Source organism: Barbatula barbatula, assembly GCF_947034865.1.
Source record: "Barbatula barbatula genome assembly, chromosome: 17".
NCBI classification, from domain to species: Eukaryota; Metazoa; Chordata; class Actinopteri; order Cypriniformes; family Nemacheilidae; genus Barbatula; species Barbatula barbatula.
In genome coordinates, this window is record NC_136780.1 from 5,153,142 (window position 1) to 5,172,034 (window position 18,893).

General features: G+C 39.7%; 1 protein-coding gene across 10 annotated transcripts in view; it reads left to right on the plus strand.

The window, feature by feature from the left end:
• The first annotated feature begins 2,298 nt into the window (after nt 1–2,298).
• Nucleotides 2,299–18,893, plus strand: part of eya4 (EYA transcriptional coactivator and phosphatase 4) — a 37,455-nt gene continuing 20,860 nt past the window's right edge. For 4 of the 10 annotated variants that reach the window (XM_079479026.1, XM_079479024.1, XM_079479027.1 and 1 more), the window contains exon 1: nt 9,612–9,742. The gene's annotated coding sequence lies outside the window, so the exon portion shown is untranslated. Of the gene's footprint in view, nt 2,348–3,271; nt 3,577–5,131; nt 5,251–5,666; nt 6,216–9,245; nt 9,428–9,560; nt 9,743–15,415; nt 15,823–18,893 lie in introns of those variants that run through there. The other 6 variants (XM_079479033.1, XM_079479032.1, XM_079479025.1 and 3 more) reach the window with 6 other exon arrangements.

Genomic DNA, 18,893 nt, shown 5'->3' on the forward strand with positions numbered 1-18,893 from the left:
GATGAGTGTATCCTAAATAGCCTATGGTGAAAAACAATTCAAATATTGCTATTTTTTTATAATTTATTATATCATAATACATTTTGACACCAAATAACTTTACGTGGTTTTGTTATCGAGATTTTTATCACGTTGCAAAAGTGAGCTTATTTGAATCTAAAACTTTCTTGAGTTGCAGCTATAATTTATTGGGAATTTAAAATATTTTCATTGTTGTTATATATTTAGTTTAGGCCCACATTTGTACATAAATTACAAAAAATACGATCTAAAAACGACCATAGCATAAAGCTTTGACATTTTTCTTGTTGCTTTTCGACCGTTGTAGCCTACTAAATGGCTAAACCTGCTGAAGCATGACATTTTATTTGAAATTGGAGGTAGTTCAGAGGATATAAAATATATATGTATCATGCTATTAAGTTGTATAGGGCATCCTTTTCTCGCCACACCTCCTTTCTCTTCTTCATTCTTAGTTTTTTTTTCTGTCATCATCTGAAAATCAAAAGGTTTTTTGTAATGTTTAAAAGGAGTTTCCTTTATTTCTCCTGCGAAGAGCGCGTTCATCTGACATCAACGGGGATAAGGCAAGTCTCTCCATCACCATAAGACCACCGCGGAGAAAACTGAACGCTGTCCGGGTCAGCTACGTTCTGCCCGGCAGCGGGAATAGAAAGAGGAGGCAGGGGAGGGTCGGTCATTAGAAAGACAAAGTGGACCCTAGATTCCCATGCGCTGCGAGAAGATGGCTAATTGTTTTGTTGGACGGCTGCCCAAACCTCTTTTTTTATAGTCGTAAATGTCTCTTGAGAGGGAACATTGGCATGTGGTCTAGACGCACATACTCTAAAAACTGCCAGATAAGAGTATGCGTGTGTGTGTCAGTACATGTTTACGATGCATGTAAGAAGTTGGTTTAAGACGGAGCTAATGTTAAATTACTTGTGTCTGGAGAGTATCTGAGTGGTCTGTCATCCTTCACTCATAAACCCTCCTCTTTGCTCTTAACGGTTTTGCCAGTAGCTTAACAGCTTCGTTATGAATTATACTTGACATAAAATAATGCATTAACAAGATGAACAAGGCGTTTTAAATGATCCTTTGTGAACTGATGAACACAGTGAGGTACAAACAGCATCAATCACGACACAATTGATTTCAGCACCTGGACACTGAACAGCGACTTGTTGAAGTAGGGCAGATACACGAGAACAGCAGCATTGCAGAAATATGCATGTACTTACACCGCACACTAGAACTGAACAAATTGCACCACAAAGGAAGAAAGTCATGCTTGTCAATCCTGTTTTTATAATGAAAGCAGTTATCCTAAATGACAGTGATGTTTGAGTAGAGGGTCAAACATAAACTACTAGCTAATTCTCACCCGCCAAACCATAACATTATGTTTTGTTATATATTTTTTACAGTATTAAATATTATGCAATTACGTTACTTACATCATTTTCAATTATTTCTGTATGTTTCGTTGTGCAGTCATATAAATAAATATATATATAACAATTTATATAATTTTATATAAACATAACTTTGTTTAATGAAAAGTACAGTATAAAAAATGACGGGTTGTTTAAACCCATGGTTGGGTAACTTATGGATCAACCCACCTGTTGGTTTAAATTAACCTAAACGTCCATATTTTACGCATGAGTTAGCTGTACCTGTAGCGAGCTGTATTTAGAGATATTTTCAGTGGGACACTTGGACCCAAATGTCTGCTTTTTAATTGAAAGTCTCTGAAATACCAGAACCCTCCTGCAGAGGGAGCAATGAGGCAAACGATCTCTTTAAACTGTGCCTTAAAATGGTGATATGACTGTGCTGCATTAAAATGACCACAATGTGGCAGTAAAACTATAGGCAGGCAAGTATGATGTCTTTTTGACCCCCTTTCTCTGGCTCGTGCAAATAATGGCATTTGTTTATTTATCTGTATAACTGCTACACATTTAAAAATTTTAAAAACCAAACCACATACGCTAAGCTAAATGTGCAAAACCAAACAACAAACAATAACAGGGAAATGGAGTGCGGGCTTTGTAAATGCAGCATGTGATCAGGCTGGTAAATCAGGGATAAACTACTTCCACCAGAGTAAAATTGACCAACATGCCTTGAATTTTACCCAGTAGTCCCTTGCGCATTACACACACATACACAAAGAGTGTCCTTGATCTTGCAAGTATTTTCTTAGAAGCTTGTTTTGAATTGAAGTGAAAATGTGTGTGATTTAGATAAGTGTGCAGGGGTGGGTCATAACTAAGTCTTGTAAACTTTGCCATGATGAAAGTGAAGCGAGTAAATGGCTCAGAGAAGATCACACAAGGTAAATGTTAGAGGAACATGACCGTGTGCGTGTGTACAGGGTGTGAAATGTTTGCCCAGGTGGGGGTGATTAGTGATTAAGAGGTGTGCTGGGAGAGTAATTCACTGTGGATCCTGTCGTTGGAGAATAAGCAGGTGTTTATAAATGTACGGTATTAAACATACCTCTGTATTCTAACTCACGCATGTCTGTTATTAATGCTAATTTAACCAGTAGAAAAAGGCATGTTTTTCTTTGACAAACGTTGGCTATCATATCCAGATCAAGCTGTTTCTACACACACTTCCTTTAACTCACGGAAGCGTGGAAGAGGGTCTGAATTTGAGTGCGTATGTTACGGTTTGAGCTGATTTCTGCCCAAGCATACACCTCCCTGATCGTCACACACGGATCTAATTAAAGCTGGAATTCCCAACCTAAAGACTGGAATCATTCACCATCTCCCACCTCGATGATATTCCAGGGTGTCCCCAACCATGTGTGCTGTGTTTGTACGTGTGCATCATGCGTCAAGTCTACATGTGTTGGGAAGTACTTGGGCATAAGCAATGCAAATATCTGAGTGTGAGTGCGTGCGTGTGTGTGTGTGTGTGTGTGTGTGTGAGAGGGGAATTCTGAAGATAATTGAGAGCGGCTGAGGTCCCCACTCTCCAGCAATGAATGCTGTAATAAGACTGTGTTTGGGCTGAGACAGGGAGAACGTCTGATTTTAGCGTGCCTTTAAACAAAAGTGAACAGGGCTCTCACTCAAAACAGATGGTGAAGGTCAAATTGAGGAAACAGTGACAGGAGAGAGAGAGAGAGAGAGAGAGAGAGAGAGAGAGAGAGAGAGAGAGAGAGAGAGAGAGAGAGAGAGAGAGAGAGAGAGAGAGAGAGAGAGAGAGAGAGAGAGAGAGAGAGAGAGAGAATGAGCGACGGGCAGACGGAGTGAGAAAGAGAGAGAGACAAATCGAAGAAGAAGTAGAGGGGAAGTGAGGTGAGAGGGGAAGAGAGAACGAGTGAAAATGAGAAATCCTCTTTCCTTTTTGCTGAGCAATCAAGCAGTTAGAAAAATAAACTCAGCTGGACTTGCTGATCCTCGATGGGAACGTTTTTCCACTGGACCTGGATAAGCCTGTGTGATAAAACACCGAGATTACCCAACAACCACCTAATAATGATCAAAGTCATGAAGCACGTGCCTATGAAATGCTTCACGTGTGCTATTGATGCTGTTTTCGCGCTCTGCTGTAAGTTACGCATAATGTACTGTGACCTGTGCATAACTGCGGATCGCTCATGCTAAGTATGAAGTAATTGAGTGCTTCATACTTTGTTCTTTCGGCGCGTCTCCGTTTGTCCACCCGTGAGGCCACGATGCCCTTCCGGAGCGGCCGAGGATCACTTTTCACGCGACACCGGATAACAGTCTCCCTCTCGCTATTAATATTTAATCAAGCCGCGCACCCGCTGCGGACAAATGATTTTTCATTTCTGACGGACGGGCTCGAGTTACACGCTTCGAGCTGCAGCCGGTCATCGCAGCCAATGGTCGGGCGCAGGAACGAGCCTCGTGCCACGGCGGTTTGTGAAGCGTGTATCTGCCTGGCATGGCGCAGTTAATGCACACCAGCGCACGCGCTTACCGCCAAAATCCATCAAGCGTGATACATTTCTGAAGCTTGCTGAAAGGACGAGGACGCGACGGTTTCATTAATTCGGGATTATGGAGACTTTTCATCTCATTTATATAGTATTAAAGCAGGACTAGCCAGTGCCCTTTGTCTGATCGTTGACATTGGAGATACGTAGTGAAATCTGCGAGAGGTAAATTGGCCGTGTTAAAAGCTGGCACAACTGGCAGATGGGCTGCCATTTTTAAGGCCAAAAGGTGTTGTATAATTTTCAAGTTTCTTAAACCATTGGGATATCACTTAACACACGTTTTCTATTTAAGATGACAAAATTGTAGGATTTTTGTGAATCAAAATGCACAAACCAGAAGCAATAATACACAACAAATGGGAGGGCTCTTTATTAAACATAAATAGTTATTATATTTAAATGTTAAAGTAGCCTGTCCATTTATGAGGAATGTGAAACTTTATTGATGTGACAATTCTGAAAGCCAAACTACGGAAAATAATGCAAAAAGGCTTAAAAATACTCGACCTGGAGTGGGTATTTAAACCATCAAATATTGATAATTGAGCTATAACGTTAGACTTTGTTTTTTTACTGTATTTTGTCAAAAGATGCTGATTTTAAACATCTCAAACAGTGGACATGAATCGTGCTTCTAAATATAAATATATGCTGTTAATTGTGAGGTGATGTCATCCACACATCTGCCTTGCTATCAATTAAACTAAATTTCCCATGATGCCTCGGGAGACATCACAGCTTAAGCAGGTTTCACTTTACAAATCAATACTGAGAGTTATTGGCCAGGAACAGTAATTTATTAAGTGCCATTTCGGATCCCCCCGGGTTAGCACACACCTATTTAACCTAACTCAAATCAAACGGGACTAAACACCAGAACTAATCTGATTTATAAGTGATTAAACGATGTATTATTGTTTTCTTAGATACAACAGTTATATGCGACTCTTACATATTACAGTAATAGTTTTACTACCTGTTTACTGTCCTTTCAAAGTATGTTTGGGTGTGTTACTCACAGCCATGTTTTCTATTGTCTGGTGGTTTCTAGCTTCAGGCGTTGGTATGGCTTATTTTGTCCTGTTTCCATGTGTTCGTTTCACTCACTCTTTTTCTTTGTTTCTGTTCCCTTTTTTTCAGTAGCTGTCTTTTTTTGGGACGGACCAGGCTGAAAGCAGTTTTTTAATCAGATCATTTACTAAGAGAAACTGGAGATGTTCAGGGACGTACGTTTAGCGGCAACACACTGGAGAATTACGGTATGACCCTCTGGGGCAGTGGTTCTCAAACCGTTTCGTTGTAAGGGCCCTTTGTGTAGGGTGCATCACTTCGCGGACCCCCAAATAAAGACTGAAAAATTTTATTAAACGAAAAATATAAAGCTCATATTCAAGTTATACAATGCTGGAACATCTATTATTTTGGTTGGAGGGGTTATTTTTCTAATGTTTGATTGCATAAAATGTATGATGCATTTCTATATTTCATAAAATGCCACATAACCTGTGACCTCCCTGGATCCATTTTGGGGCCCCAGTTTGAGAACTACTGCTCTGATGCGAAACAAATACACACACCTCAGTGACTGTTTTTAAACGCAGACATAAACACTTTTACAGAAATTGAAATAAAAACTACAACCAATATTTATAATGTGCAATTTTGGATGCTCTAGAACAGACATGACACAATTGGATGAAAAGAGAGACAGACAGGAAGTGAAAGAGACTCTGAGATACATTTCTGAAACTGTCTTATACACACCTGCTGTCCATACTCTTACCTGTGAGTGTGTCTAGCAGCTGTTGAGGTACTCAGGACTGGGATGACCTGCATCGCAGATGGTGCAAGCATGTTTGTATAAATTTGAGTAATGATTTAATATATAAGTGTATAAAAATATGGTCAGTGGACTGAAGCATTGAGTAGTTATTGTGAGTTTCTCATTCTATCTAATCTCTTTATTCCTTGTTAAATCCAGAATTTTGAAACGATGCCAAGTTTGTACATATACTTTGTGTGCGTGTGCGTGTGTGTGTGTGTGTGTGTGTGTGTGTGGGACAGGATCATTTTACCCCAAAAATGTGGCAGCTAGACAAAAGCATCCCATCCGGCAGGACCTGAGGGACCAGAGGAGGGAGTGGTTACCACGGCGATGGCAGAATCCAGGAAACTCGAGATGACATAAAAGAATGCATTAACAGAGAGAGAGAGAAAGAGAGAGGTAATTCCAATAGGGCAAAAAGGTAAAGCAAGTTAATCATTTTGAACTACTGTATGAATAAGAGAGGGTGTGTGTATTCATGTACATTGTTTGTGCCCAAGATCCCTTGTTTTTTGGGTGTGTTTTAGGACATCTTGTGTGGCAGGTGTAAGATTACATTAGGCAGATTTTGAACTTTTCCCTGCACATAAGAAACTATGAATCATAGCTACCTACATATCTATAGACGGTTTCAAATCAACAACATAAACAAACGTAAATGCGCATGTGCGCTTTTGTAGGCTGAATTTGAACTTCCGGTAGAATTAAGATACGCAAAGAATTATTCCCTACAGTCCCTGCAGATTTTTTCTGATAAGCAAATGAAATAACAAGTAAATTACATTAGCTAGCAAGTTAAAAGTAGGCCTATGCCTAGCCAGTATTATTTTGGGTTACCAGTATAAGAACCGTTACTTGGCTAAACTAAAATGCGAAAAATGTACACGACCCATTGATAACATTTTGTATTTAATAACATTAATAAATAATACAATTCAACAAATTGTTTATTTAGTACTATTATTATACAGTAAAATATGAATATAACTATAGTTAGCCACTATAGCCAGACCAATCTGCAAATGCAGACTGGAAGATAACTTCGGGCCAGGCGCGAAATAAAAACAGTGTTTCCGTTGAAAGTAAACATTGTTAGGCAGGTAGAGTTATCATTCAATTAAAACTCAGGGAATGCATATGCATTGGATTATTATTAGTGAAGGCTATTTTAGAATCAGTTTTAGCTCATTTGTTGAATTATATAAAGTCCTGAGCTTACTGCTTCTCTGGGAATTATAAAATAAATGCATTTATAGTATGCAATATAGATTTTATATATGACATATACATAATTAACCTCACAGTATTTCAGTTTTCTCTATCAGACTTTAATTATCTCACACAGTCTCGCAAGCATAGAAGAAATTTGAGCTTCTATTAGCTAATGAAAAAATCATTAGCACTCTCATGATAGCATTAGCTATGACCCCCTGAATCAAGGATATGGATTGGTCCTTGTCTGCCAGTTTTAGGTCACACTCACACACACTTTTTCTGTCACAGCCTTGTTAAAGAAATGAGGGCATTACTTGAAATATGACCCAATGCGTTGGGTGCCTCACCGGGGTTTAAACAGTCATCTCTGTCATTATTAGGTAACTTGACTGCAGGAATGGTCTTCAAGCTCACAATCAGTTCAAATATAATCGATTTATTTGCAGTTCTCTACTAATAACCCTTTTGCAGTTTACATGCATTTAAATATTTACTAAAGAATAGAACTATACACCATGGAAGGTTTTGGTGTATTTTTGAAAGGACAACCACTTTGTTTTTTTAGTTACGCCCTAAAATGTTTTTATTGTTCAAACATTGTTGTTTTTTCCACTCTGGTTACTTACTAGTAGCAAATTAAACCTTCCAAAAGAATGATTTGTTGTTGATTCAGACATGTAGTTGTAGTTATGGTTATTGACCAAAGCAGTATATGTACAACAAAAGTATTTGTCTAGCAGTCTACTCTATGACAGAGTGACTCCCTCTTTGGTCTGTGTGTCAGCGTTGGCGCCAATAGAGAGAGAGGTTGGTTTTCTGTTTGCATACATGTTTAGATATATGTGTACAATTCAAGGAATGGGCAGTATGTGTTTTTATTATTCAAAATGATCCCTTTTGTTTAAAGCATCGTAAATGAAAGGGTTGATATCCTTTTTCCTTTTTTCCCTTGATCTTTGTTTTTCTAGCATAAATGCACCCACACATGAAGCACAGGAAATAAATTCAGGTGTCAAAGACCAGCAAGGTTGGTTGGTAGACAGTGACCAGCTAAACACTGGGGTAGTCAAAGTGAATTACAGATCTTTGTTTAACAAGAAGTACTATATAACAGATCCATCATCAAAGACACATTAACAGTGAGCCAAACATAGTCTCAAAGCTTATATACATTAATTCTATTGCTAAATCACAGCTCAGCCTTCAATGATTGTTGCATAACAGTATGGAATTGGAATTGTTTTTTTAGTCTCCTGTAAATGTTTGTGTTGTTTTGATCAATGTAAGCTAAATTGTGGTGCTCCAGCATTCTGGCTCTTTTTAGGGAATTCTTTTTAGTAAAATGTATTTAATAATCATTCCATTTTTATGGTCGTATAAAGTGGATGGGATATCGGAGAACCATCTGTGCAAACGGAATAAAGAGGACGTTGGACTGAAGATCCAAAAATTGTTCCATATAGAAGAGGCGTGAGAATTATGAAGAGGCTGTTTATAACTTAAATGCAGTTCTTTCAGTATGTCATGTTTCCATTTGATCTCCAGACCCGTTTAGATGTGGGAATCATGAGGTGGATTCCACCAAGTTATTATTATTTTAGACAAATTTGACAGGTGATGTCAAAAGAATGTGTGGACGTGAAATTAGAGAAGTGAATATAGAAACCTAGAAACGTATTTTGTTTTGGTGTGTTAGTTTGATTCATCATTCTGATTATCTTCATTCGGTTCCATGAGGCTCACACAGGGCCCATATTTGTCCATTTAATTTCACAGTGACATTTCAGAATTTTTTACGGTCATATTGCAGGTGCGGGTCATAGGTAATTATGACGTGTCAGATGTGTTCTTCTGAGCTGATTGGACAGACCTGTTCACCGTCACTGCCAGTACTGAACTCTAAAGTAGAGAGTAATTGGGGACCTTTCAAACATGAGGTCATTAGCTGTGGAGATATACCACACCTAGAATCCAAATGAAAACATTTCTGTGGATATTCCTGATGGAAGTTTATAATTAAAGCGCGAAAGGCTAATTAGTTGGATTATTAAGGCATGTTGAAGGAATGTTCCCCTAATGGAAAAAAGAAACTCTGTTTTCGCACTCTTTCATGCAGTTACTTTCTGATCATCTCCTTGCTAATTTAACCCTTGTGTATATTTCCCCTCATGAACTCATTAGTAATAAAAACATGGTGCACGTTTTTACTCGCAGGTTTTGGACAGAAGCACATTGTGTGTGAATTCTATCAGGGGCAAAGTTTCAAGATTGGCCAGTGGTGTGTTATCCTTGGAGATAGCCATTGTTACCAGGACGTTAAAGCCAGGACCGTGGTCTCAAAGCATGCTGGGAGTTAAGCGCATTCCACTGTGTCCACGTCATTTCGGGGCTTGTGGGTAAGAAGTCTGTTTTGGTTTTACTTTGTCTGATGATGATTCATTGGTTAACAAATGCACTTTTTTACCTTATCACAATGACTGCTCATAAACTTGTAATTTTGGTGACCCACTAATTTGTATGTGCTCGCAGGACGTGTACACGATGTCATGAGGTCATCAGAGGACAGCTCAATAGTCCCACTCACACAATTCCACTTATGAGGTTCTATTGGCAGTCGAAGATGTGGTTTTGTTCAAAACACCAGTTTTATAGTAGAATGCATTCAACAGTCGTTCTAACAGACATAAATTGTCTCTGAAAAGAGATTTAAGGTAAGTTTTTTTGCTCTACACACAAACACATACTAAAACATTAAAAAATCTATTCATATAAGAAGAATTTATTTTAGTGCAGTCAATTGGTTAAAAAAATTGATCTGGTCTGAGCCGATAGCCTTCTGGGGGTAGTGCTCCGGCGGGTGCCCGTCTCTTGGTCTTTCCCCGAACCCACCCCTTCTCTCTCTCCCACTTTGCTTTCTGTCCTCTCTCTCACTTAACTGTACAAATACAGCAAAAATGCCAAAGTAAATCTTTAAATTAATAAATAAATAAAAATGTGATTAATAATATTTTTTTCTGTGATATATCACGATTAACCGCACATAACATTAATATTTTTAAATAAACTTTGACATTCTAATAATTTCACGTTTAGTCTCCAAATTAATTTAGAAACAAGTTCTCAAACACTTTCCAGTCTTTAATGCTAAATTCTAAATTAAATAAATGTACATTTAGTCATTTAGCAGACGCTTTTATCCAAAGCAACTTACAAAGAGTTCGGGAGCAATAAGCGATATGTCATACAAAGAGCAATAGTACAGTAGGTTCTAATACGTACGAGTTTCAAAAAAAGCTAGACCACTACCTGTTGAGAGAAGAGGGTTAGTGTACGTTTTTTTTTCATTTGTCTCAAGTAGCCGAAGAGGTGTGTTTTAAGTAGTTTTTTGAAGGTTGTGAGAGATGTGTTTGACCGGACCGCATTGGGAAGAATGTTCCACCAGGAAGGAGTTGTGAAGGAGAATGAGCGGGAAAGGGATTTAGTGCCCTTATGAGAAGGCATTACAACGCGCCGCTTGTTTGCTGAACGCAGGGTTCTTGATGGGGTGTAGGAGTGTAGTAGGGTGTGAAAGTATGCCGGTGCCGATCCAGTGATAGTCCTGTATGCCAACATCAGTGACTTGAATCTGATCCGGGCTTCAACCGGTAGCCAGTGGAGAGAGACAAAAAGGGTTGTCACATGAGCCCTTTGGGCTGTTGGCATTGTTCGGGGAAAACTGGATAATTACTTTGTGCCTTAAGTGATTCTCGAGCGAGCGAGATTTCATCAGCGTGTTCAAAAACATGGCAAAACCGTGGACGAATTCATTCGTAGTTTGCATGAACTGGCCGAAACGTGTGTGTTTGTGTAAGCCAAAAGTGAAAACAATCCCAGTACCTAGACAAAATGGTCAAATGAGAGTATGTGTGGAACCTAAACCTTCTAAACCGAGCAGTGGAACGAGAGAGGTGCATCTTGCCTACCCTTTATGATATACTCCCTCAGTTGTCAGGATCAACAATGTTTTCACTTCTAGATGCAGCAAGCGGGTTCTGGCAAATTCCGCTGGACACAGAGAGCGCCAAAAAAAAGTGTTTGGTAGCCTGGAATTAGCAAAGCGACCGAGATGTTTACGGAGATCTGAGAGTTCTGCCAAAGAAACAAACCAACACAACTTTTTGAACCTTTGATGACTACCCCATTGCCAAACGGACCTTGGGTGGGAAACGCTGAAGATATTTACATTTACATTTAGCAGACGCTTTTATCCAAAGCGACTTACAGATGAGGAAACATTGGAAGCAATTATAACAACATAGGCAACAAAATACATAAGTGCACCAAAAACTAGTCCATTAAAGCCTAGCTCAGTATACAAAGCTAAGAATAGTGAGGTTAGTATATATATATATATATATATATTTATTTTTTTTGAGTAAGAAGGAAAGGGAAAATAATTAGCATAAATCAATCAGCGAAGTGTTGAGGGAAGAGATGCGTTTTTAGGCGTTTTTTAAAGATGGCAACGGAGCCTGCTGATCTTGTAGCAGCAGGTAGATCATTTCACCAATGTAGAACTGATCCAGAGAAGGTACGGGAGAGTGACTTTTCCTTTTGGGGATGGTACCACTAGTCGTTGTTCCTTTGCAGACCGCAGTGATCTGGAAGGAACATAGGTCTGCATCAGCGAGTGGCGATACGATGGTGCGGACCCGGTGGTGGTCTTGTAGGCCAGAAGCATAGCTTTGAAGATATGTGCGAAGTCGACAAGAAGTACTAGTAGTAATCGACTATTTCTCAAGATTCATCGATATTGCATACCTTCCAGGTCTGTCGGGAAAGACTGTGATCTCGAGATTGAGTAACATGTTTGCAAAGTGTGGATGTCCGGATATCCTTGTTACGGATAACGGACTGCCGTTTATGAGTCAGAAACTTGTGGACTTTGCAAAGGTCTATGGGTTTCACCACATCACCACAAGCCCTCATTTCCCACAGTCTAGCCTGCTAACGCCAATGCATGTCGGAATGCTAATAAAGACAACTACGGTTTAACACAGACATCCGGGTGTTTTGTTCTTGGAACCAGTACCATCCTAACATTACAGTGACTGTGTATACCAGACTGGACCGCTGTCACATTGTGTTGTGCCATGTCCCACATCTAAAAGCTGGATCGCGAAGGAGTGTTTTGGTGGATTCATGGGCCATTCAGACTGTACGGGGCAGTCTCATTTGTCCAATATTTTTAAAGGGAAACATTCGGTAAGCGGCAAAACGCGGGCCGTTTCGTTGGCGGAGCATAGGCAGCGCAAGCGGTGCTCGTGCGTCCAAAATCCTGCAACACAAGCATGGCTCTTTAATTGCGTATGCGCAGCTCAAGATACAAATATTTGTAATTTTTGTGAACAGCAGCCACATCTGCAAAGGCGCGTGTGAATCCAGCATTGCGGCAGGTGAAGGATCGCCGAGGGAAAGGCGAAGATTGTTGGCCATCGACCCAGCACAGTCGATCTTTTCTGAACGTGTCAAAGCAACTGTTTCATATCACGCTTAAATGGTTTAAAGGACTTTAGACGAAGGAGAGCGTGATTATATACTGCGTTAATTGCGTTAAATAATTTATTTTGCATTTGTCAGTGTGCGTCATGGTCTTGAAACTATTGAGAGTGTGCATGAGGCACATAATGAGTGAGGGCCCTGTTCAGCCTCCCCTGGTGTGAAGTAATGCTCTGGTCATTGAGGTATGCTACGTTTTCCTGTTATTAGACAGCCTATTAATTATTACCAGCTATGCTATTGAACTTACATCAAACATTTGTCCACAAACATACACCCAAATTCAGCTCTTATTTGGACTGAGTGCAAAAACATGCACAAGCAAATCTATTATATACTACCAAACAGCACACTACTACACAGGTTTGTAGCGAATCCAATACAGCAAATAAGTACAATTAAATATAGTGCGTCGCCGTTGCATTCGTGTGCGGCGATATAGGAGCAAAGGCTGCATCTAAAAGGTGAATGTCAAGCGCTTTATTCATTTAGCACTAGGCTTGCCTTGTGATACTTTAATGGAAAGTCCATGTGTCCATGAGAGGGAGAGAGGTTCTTTAGGTCCAGCCGACATGCTGAGTTAATGGAGGTAATCCTACACCCTAATGAAATAACAATGGTGCTGGACAGAACACGCACGTACACAGACACAATTCCTCTCTGTCACTCTTCTCCCTTGTCTCTCTTTATGTGTCTCTCTGTATGTGGCGCTCTGTGTGTCTCTTATGATCATCTAGTCATATGTGGTTCTTTAAACTCAGATGTGCAAATGTAGATTAGGGAGCGCCTGACTGAACGTATACATATATGGCCACTGAGCAGACTTACGTAAATTGTTACTAGGTTAATTCACAGAAACTTGCATGTCTGAGGACCTTTTCACCAATTTTATATATTACTATCCTTATGCCATACAAAGTGTGTTTGTTGATCACCATTCGTTTGCTGCCTAAAGTAACCCTTCAATGAAGTATGAATTGCTTCAATGGGATTTAAAGGCTGGCTGGCAAATGAAACTCTACTCTTCCATATATTCATGATTTGACAAAGAATATCTAGTCTCCCTAGCAAAGAACAGAAGCTGACACAGATAGATCAGCCTTAAAATAAAATTTGGTCATAATTTACTTTTAAAAGAAGATATTTTCAAGAAAGTTTGTAACCGAACAGCGTCGGCAGAAGAATATCTTCTTTCCTGTTGTGCAAAAGCAAGAGAGTCACACGGGTTAAAAATGACAAGAGGGTGTAAATGATTTTCGTATGAACTACCACTTTAATTCCCATAGAAATTAATTTTCTGAGTCAAATAGAAGCATATGCAATCTGCTGTATGAGAGAATGATATAAACAAAAATAAATGACTTCCAGATTTAAATACACTTTGAATGCTTTACTACAATCTCTACATGAGAAAAATTGTAAACTAACGAACATGTCAAAAGCAATTCTGTCACGCTCCTGGTCAATCCGTGCCTTTGTTGATTGCCTGTCTCTCAGAATTCACTCTTCAGATTGTAAGCGCATTTTCTGAGATCCTTTCTTCAGGTATTAGCAGAATTTATGAGGTGTTAAATATTTCCTTTGTTCCCCGAGCACGCAGCTGCTGGAACCATCAGAGCCCACACGGCCCGGGCCGACTTCATTAGCCTGCTTAAGGAGCCTGTCTCTGGGGCTCAGTGACCACAGTCCTCCCTTGCCTCCCTTCTCAATACTTATCAGGAGTACAGTAACAGCTCTTGAACTATTAATGAAATCTATTAAATGATGTGTTTTTTATTACAGTCACTCTGCTGATGCGTGAATCACTGTTGAAAATGCTGGGGAGAAACTATAGTGCATGTTATAATTTACAGTCGAGTCGAGATTACATTAAAAACACATCACACTTTTAAATCATTATACAGACACACAGAGCCAAACAGTAGTACAGAAAGTCATTGTCAAATAATAACATCCATATCTGAGGCTTTAGATGAAGATTTCACATAGCTCTTGTATTTCAAGTGCTTATTGCGCAATGTCTGAGCAACGCAGGTTTATTCATGCTCTTTGGGGGAGGGGGCATAAACTGTGGGTCTTCACGCCAGGGTGCCAGATGCAACCCCGTTCGCGCCCCTCTTGGTGTATTTTTATTCTTTGTTTGACAGGCATCTTCTGGTAATTCCGCGTCAGCACAGTTCAGTGTGCAGCCAAAAGTTCTGCGCAGGTCTATAAATAAGACCCCACTGAGCTGCATGTTAGCCCCCCAGCCCAAAAAGAACAGCCAGCCTGCACTTGCTCCTAAAGACCTTTGTACCATCTTCTTGGCTTTCCACAGTTTGCTTTCCAGATTATTTGAATGGTCTTCAAATGATATGCTCTTTAAAAGAAGTCAAAGAGAGGTGTGCGAGCCTCCCTAAGTGTTGGGAGTTTGGAGAAATGTTGTTTATGGAGCCAAATTCTCATGGAGCATGTGGAGTTAAGACTGCAGAACAACAGCAACCCCTGCTAATACATTCCACGCAACAGCATGAATTTCTTGTTTTCGTTCTGTAAGCGTGTCAGTCAAAAAAGCATAACATGGTGTTCTAGAGCATCATTTTCTTCTTGGTGTGGTTTATAAAGAAGTAATCGTTGAAACATATTGGAAGCTGTGCTATATCATTCTCTCAGTCTTTCTTTCCCTCATTGCCTTGGTGGAATTAGTCATTTTGTGGTCGTAAATAATACAGAGCTGATCACTTGGACCAAACTATTAATACGAGTCTCATCCTGGCATCCCCAGCCCTTGCGCTGTGCCCCATTACTAACTTGGGCGCGAGCCAACAGCAGCACCCCGCATGGCAGCTGTGCGCATGCGCATCCCTGAGCGCTCTCGCTCCGTCGCTGTGGAGAACTTTAATAATGAAGTAGACCACGGAGCGCGCGTGTACTCAAGTTAACTTCAGGGGCGTAAATTAACCGAAAAAATTACTCGTGGCTTCTGCAGGGCCAAGGCAAGGCAAGGAAGCGCTGCACGGGGTTTGGGTTATAGCGTCGGTCGTTTGGAGCGTTCCGCTTCGGTGCGAACAGTGAAGCTCTCATGAACTTAGGGAGAACTTCACCGTCAGCCTCACTGACAGCGCGTGCACTGTCTGGCGCGAGCTGTTCCTCGCGCTACACGCAGCTCGAGCACTTGAATATTTTTGGATGAGCATGTCAACACAGCGAATGCAGCGACGCGCACGGACCTTCTAGACAGTTTGGAAATCTAAGGACCGCATACCTCCTAAAAGTAAGTAAATTAACCATTTTTACGAATTGTCAGACACTTTTATCGCTTAACTAATATTTAAAAGTTTTTGTTTGATTGAATATTGATTTGGAAACGGACAATGTGTGAAAGCTGTGGGACACCTGCTCCTGATACATTAAAGTAATTTAAACGCCTTAAGATGACACGAATCGTCCAAGAGTTTAATTTAAGAATCGTTTAATTTAGTCGTAGTTTGTTTTTCTTTTCCATTTTAAGTGCTGCTTTAATCGACACCTGTTGCGTTATCATTATTATGTAGTTTTTAATAGCGCACATTAAAGTGTTGTCATTTCTCTGTGTACTACAATATTGTCAGTTCTGTTTAAAATCTTAAGTTTTTCTTAATCGACCTTCATGTGGGCATCAGAATTCTAAATGTGTTTTGCCTTTATTCTGTATTTTTTTCCTTTTATTCCATTGTTGACAACTTAAAATTTGATACTGTGTCGTGATATATCTTTAAATAGTTTTCAAATAATAAAGTGGTGTATTTGTGTACTAACTACGTTTTTAATTATGTTGAGTCTCGACTTTCTCCTCTGACTGAATCCCGTGTCCGTTTGGATCGCGCGTGCCACGTCCGTTTTCCCATGCACGTGGAGTTTGTGTTTGTATTTGATACGGAGGAAACGGGAATATCATGCCGAGACTGAAGCCGCTTCATTGCGCGTTGGCCATTGGCCGCTTTCTCGCGCTGTCGATACCAGCTCGGGCCTAAACCCGATACCGGAGAAAGAGACCGGATTAGATTACACACTTAACACGAAATAATTCACACAGGTCTCTCTGCTGGCTGATAATAAAATGGACTGCATTAGCCAACAATTACATAAGATAACACTGACCGGTCCTTTAACTGTTTTAAGCGTCAGTCGGATAGACAAACTTTAGGGGTAAGCACAACGAAAAGGTCTGCAGTAAATGAGTTTAACATTGCTTTTTAAAATGATTATTTTATATAATGGTGGCAGACATTTAAGATTCTTGTCTTAAAATATATATGACTCTTATTCGTTTTATTTTGCTTGAAATCTTTGATGGATGTAGGCCTATTAAATCAAAATGAACCAAAATATTATTAATTAATACGTCACCTCAAAATTTTTTAGTCACAATGTTTATTCATTCCGTTATCTATATTGTATAGAGGGTCACTTGCGATCACCTCTCGTGGTTTCACATGCTTATCAAGTGGCGTTAAAAGCATCTGCCCACATTAATAATCTGTTTTTGACATACATTTGCAGGGCAAGGATAGCTGGATTTTGATCACACGTGGGCGAAGGAAGACCACTTAGGCAATGTCATTCAGGCTGCCTTTAAATGTAATAATGAAATCCCCACACTGAACGTATTAAATAAAAAAAAGATCCCCTCGGAGATAGAAACTCAGCCTCCAATTAAAACCAGTTGTCTCGCTTGTTTATTTATTAATAGGCGGTGTGTTTTTACAGTGGCGGGAGAGCTGATGGTTTAAAGGGAGGAAAACGAAGGATTTGGCGTATTTGGCTTTCCTGTGCGTTTCATGCGCTCGTGCAATGCCTCGCCACTAAACGCGTAATTTCATGACAATAGCAGCAACTCGTGGTGCCAGTCTTCGTTATTTTGAGAGAACGTGGTCTAAGTGAAACATTTACAGTCCGACAGAATATTTTCATATATATCACACGTTTTCTTTAGGAAAAAAAATACATCTGTTTTTTGCGAGAGAGGATTATTAAATCGTGTATAATTGTTGGCATCAATGCAAAACGGTTGAGATGTCTCAATAACAACATCACAACAAAGTCATGATGTGGTTGAAATGTGATTTATTCTGTTTGGTTTGTCTGTAGTAGTTCCTTTATATTATAATAAAAGTCTAGTACCCGAGTAAACCATTTTAGATAAATAGATTTGTATTACCATCTTATTACAAATGTAATGCTAATGGCTGGTACTGGTCAATTTGTGTTTACTGGTTTTGCCACAAATGCCATGTGTTAAATTGTTGTTGTTGGGTCATGGTTAACTTTGCAAAGGGTTCAGCTAACGATCCAACACATTTTCCGCTAATATATTACACGGTGTCTTGTTGGGACACTTTATGTGCTCCTCACTTGGCTCATAAATTGGCCGAATCATATGTCAATAATGTGAACAAGTTTGTGTTTGTTAGGTTTAAGGAATAGAAAATATCCTTAGGCTGCATAAAAAACATTAGAAGTCTGTGAGGTGTATGTGCGCTCCGAGACAGACATGCTTTGTGTGTGTGTGTTGCAGGACAGTAGGCACAGAGGGCACTGAGTGATAACACTAAAAATCAATGTTGCTCGGCTCATTCTCCTGCCTGAGCATTAAAGGCTAGAATTTCAGAACACAGCTTCACCAAGCAAATGAAAAATTCAAATGATCTGCTCTTCAAACTGTGTCCTTCAACCTCCCCCCTCTCCCTCTCTCTTTCTTGTGTCTCATAGAGCTATTGTTTTCATACCAGGCTAATGATATGTTCTGTCCCCTAACCTTAAACCTCATACAAACCTAAAACATTATTAGATTTAGAGTAAAACAGTATTTGGCAGATTTATATGCTTTCTTTTCTTAGCACGAAACTGTTTAAAAAATGTGCTCGTAACAAAGCCAAATCTGTACACACACATACACACACACCCACAGGCAGGCATGCATATCTATGTGGAGACTTCCCATTCACATCTATTGTCCGGAAATGTAATTGATATACGACAAAACGCCTATAAAATACAGCTTTTACCATTTTTTGTTTTGTTCATAGTTCATTTGAGCTATTTGTACCCTAGCTGACCCTTTCAAATGATTTTTGTCACTGTAACCTCATGTTGTCATAGTGATTCAGTCATATTAAACAATTGTAACTTATGACTTTTGAAGAGGCACTTCTTTGAGGTTACCTAGCAAACATTTTTAAATAGGCTGTGCAGACACTTTAAGCGGAATTTCATCTCCACACACTCTGAAACACGCATTTAATGTTAAAAATGCAACACATAACAGAAAGATTTGTAAACCACAGGTCTGGTACCTGCTGCAGG